This window comes from Lupinus angustifolius, chromosome LG12 (assembly GCF_001865875.1).
Source record: "Lupinus angustifolius cultivar Tanjil chromosome LG12, LupAngTanjil_v1.0, whole genome shotgun sequence".
In the NCBI taxonomy this organism is placed as follows: domain Eukaryota; kingdom Viridiplantae; phylum Streptophyta; class Magnoliopsida; order Fabales; family Fabaceae; genus Lupinus; species Lupinus angustifolius.
In genome coordinates, this window is record NC_032020.1 from 10,034,991 (window position 1) to 10,039,489 (window position 4,499).

Below are 4,499 nucleotides of genomic sequence, written 5' to 3' on the forward strand. Positions count from 1 at the left end.
AAACAATTTTCAAAAATAGTGTGTAACGGGTTACTTCATCTAAGTAACAGGTTACGTGTGTGAGAAAAGAGTTATCCAACTTAAAACTGTTCAGAGTAATCCATTATTGTCTTTGAGTAACATATTACCAGTTTTGAAAAGTTGAGTAACCGATTACCCAGATTATTGTAATCGATTACTCTAATTCGATTTTAAATGAACAGTGGACAGAGAGTTTGGGTAATCAATTACCCACTGTCAGTAATCGATCATTGAGAGCTGTTGCATCAGATTTCAAAATGAAATGTTCTCACTCCAGACGAAATCTCTTCACTTCAAACAACTCCTACACTTCCAGAAAGGCACCATAGGTGTTTGGAAAGTCTATATAAAGGCTCTAACTCTCACAACACAACAACACACAACTCTTATACAATTTCCAAAAGCTCTTAAACTTATTCTGAGTTATTTCTCTACACTTTTTACAACTAGTCCTTAACTTTCAAAGTTGTTTTTATGAAGTTGCTTAGAAGTGTTTCAAGGTTTTCTAAAGAGCATTATTATATGGTATACATAAAGATTTGATTGAATTGAAAGTTATACTACTTTCATACTTGTAAAGACAATCTGCCATTGTTGTACATTCTTCAATATTGTTGCAGAATACTTTCTTTCATGGGGTGTGAAAAGAAAGGGGATTAGAATCACTTGGAAAGGTGTTTTCCAATAGTGAATAAGGATTAGGGAGTGTATAAGGTACACAGAAATCTCGGGGTGAGATATTTTAATTACAACTCATAATTCTTAGTGAAGAAATCTCTTGTGTTGTAAGAGTACTGAACGTAGCCTTCGGTGGACTAGAAGGTGAACCAGTATAAAAATCATTGTGTATTATCTTCTCCCTTATCTCTTTCATTTTATTTTTGATTATTTTTCTGCATATATTTTCCGCTGCATGTTAACTCTTGATTTTGTAGAAAAAGTGGCCTTAATTTTTAAGTCAACTAATTTACCCCCCCTCCCCCCCGTCTTAGTTGCAACCTCGTTCTTACAATTGGCACCAGAGCTTTTTTTGAGTAAGTTATTCTCAAAACTGATCCTACATCAAAAATGGCCGCAAGATCATTCCTAGGAGAAGGTTCTAACATAAACCGTCCTCCAAGTTTTGTTGGAGCATGCTATGACTTCTGGAAAATCAGAATGAGGATATTCATAGAATCCCAAGACTTGAATATATGGAACGCAATTGAAGAAGGACCCTATGAACCATTCACAGTTATAAATAGTGTAAGGGAAATAAAGCCTAAGTCTTCATGGAATGATGAAGACAAGAAGACAGTGCAATACGACCTTAAAGCCAAAAACATTCTTGTGCCGACTCTAGAAGAAAAATAATTCCTTAGAGTGTCAAGGTTGCAAAACGTCGAAAGAAATTTGGGACACTCTAGAAAGGATACATGGAGCCAAAGAAGTACAAAGGTCTACAACAAATAGTGAAGCATCAACGTCAAAGTAAAAATCTACATGCTCAATATGCAGAAAACCAGATAATCTAAAATGTACTTGTCCAGCCCTACAAAAGCATCATACTTTCAAAAGAAAGAAGGACAAGAAGCGTAGAAGAACAAATGTTATATCAGAAGATAAAAATGATAGTTCAAATGCAGAACTCAGAATTAAGGAGCAATCACATATTTCATTGATGGCTTCACACAATTCAAATGACGAATATGAGGTTAGTAACTCTGAACCAAATGATACTTTTTCATATGATGAGTTACAAAATGCTTTCAATGATTTACATCAAGAATATGTTAAGCTTTCCATACTTTTCCTAAAATAGAAAAATGAAATTTTTATTTTGGAAAGCCATAACAAAGTTCTAAAGAAAGATATTAAAAAACCCACTTCTTCCTCATGTCAAAAATGTGTTGCTCTTGAAACTAAAGTTTCAACATTAAGTCTTGAACTAAAAAAACTCAACAAGAGCAGTCACAATTTAGAAAAGATCATAAAAGTTCAAAGACATTCAATAGACCACAGAGGTCTTGGCTATGCAAATAGTCGTGTGGCTGAAAATGAGAATATCTTAGGAAAAACAATCGTGGGTAGCAGTATAAAGTTTTATAAAGAAAGTGTCAATATTAATCCTATTTTTAAAATAAAATATTGGACACATAAACATCTACCCACTTGTTCTTACTGTGATAAAATTGGTCACACATCTAACACTTGTCATATTAGAAAATATGGTGTGTCATCTGGCCAATACAAATGGATAGAAAAAGGTGCTAACCCCATATGACCGAAATCACATTGGGTACCTATAAAATCCTTTTAATTTGTTTTGTAGGAAAATTTGGGAGTCGCCTACTCAAAACACATGACGAGCGATAAAAGTAAATTCTCTGTCATGACTCCAAGGGACAAAGGATATGTCACATATGGTGATACAACAAGGGAAAAATTCTTGGAGTTGGTAGAATTGGAAAGCCACTTTCAACAACTATAGAAGGTGTACTATATGTTGAAGGACTCAAGCACAACCTTCTAAGCATAAGTCAATTATGCGTCAAAGGATTTCATGTGGCGTTCTACCCAGATAAGTGCATCATTGAAAGTAAGGATTCTAAAAATTCTAAACTTATTGGTAAGAGAATAAATAATATATATATGATTGACATGGATTATGCTTTACCTATAACATGTTTAGTAGCTAATGATAATCATGATGCATGGCTTTGGCATAGAAGAATTTCTCATATTCACATGGAACATTTGAATAAACTCATTAAGAAAGATTTAGTTGTTGGTTTAATCAAAATGAAGTTTGTTAAAGACAAACTATGTAGTGCTTGTCAAATGGGTAAACAAACAAAAACCTCTTTCAAACTAAAGCACATGGTTTCTTCCAATAGACCATTACAATTACTTCATATGGATTAATTTGGTCCCTCAAGGACAAAAGGTTTTGGTGGTAATTATTATGCTCTTGTTATAGTGGATGATTTTTCTAGATATACTTGGACTCTATTCTTAGTTCATAAGAATAAGGCATTCAAAGCCTTTAGCATTTATTCTAAAAGAGTTCAGAATGAAAAATCTCTAAAAATCGCTGCTATACGAAGTGATCATTGGGGAGAATTTCAAAACTCTTCTTTTGAATTCTATGATGATCTTGGGATCAACCATAATTTTTCTGCTCCTAAAACACCTCAAAGAAATGGTGTTGTAGAGAGAAAGAATCGATCCTTAGAAGAACTGGCTTGAACAATGTTAAATGAAACTAACCTCCTAAAATATTTCTGGGCTGATGCAGTTTGTACTGTGTGTTATGTTTCGAATCGAGTTCTTATCAGACCTATTCTTAAGAAAAACCCCTATGAACTCTTCAAAGGTAGAAAACCAAATATTTCTCATTTGCATGTTTTCGGTTGTAAATGTTTTGTTCTGAACAATGGTAAGGATAACTTGGGCAAGTTTGATGCAAAAGTTGATGAAGGAATTTTCCTTGGCTATTCTCTCACGAGTAAAGCTTATATAGTCTTTAATAAAAGAACTCTAGCCATGGAATAATTTGTTCATGTATCTTTTGATGAAACCAATCCTATATTAAAAGATGTGATATCTTGTGATGAAGACGACTTGCGAAGTTCCCCTGCTAAAGAAAATTCTATTATTGATATTACAACTGATCCTGAGGAATTCAGAATGGATGATAATCTATCCTCTCAAGAAGAACATATTCACTCAGACCTACCAAAAGAATGGAGAACTCATCGAAATCATCCTATCGGCAACATCATCAGTGATATAAGTAAAGGTATAACCACTCGTAGAATGCTTGATGCTTGTCTACACATGGCCTTCGTCTCTCAGATGGAACCCTCTAAGATTGATGATGTAATCGAGGATGAACACTGGATTCTTGCTATGCAAGAAGAATTGAACTAGTTTGAGAGGAACGAAGTTTGGGAACTTGTTCCTAGACCGAAAAATAGGCATGTAATTGGAACTCGTTGGGTCTTTAGAAATAAATCTGATGAAAATGGTGTTATTGTTAGAAATAAAGCTAGACTAGTAGCCCAAGGATACAATCAGGAAGAAGGTATAGACTTTGATGAAACTTTCGCTCTGGTTGCTAGACTTGAAGCTATTAGGCTATTACTTGCATATGCTTGTTCTCTTAATTTTCAGTTATATCAAATGGATGTCAAGAGCGCTTTTCTCAACGGCTACATTCAAGAAGAAGTGTTTGTAAAACAACCTCCTGGTTTTGAAGATTACAAACTTCCTTCTCATGTCTACAAGTTAAAGAAAGCCTTCTATGGTCTAAGGCAAGCTCCACGAGCGTGGTACGATCATCTAACAAAGGGAAGGTCGACACTACTCTATTTATATAGAAAATAAATCATCATACTTTACTAGTTCAAATTTATCTCGATGATATTATTTTTGGTTCTACTAATGAAAGTTTGTGTAGTGACTTTGGCAAAATGATGCAAGGAGAATTTGAAATG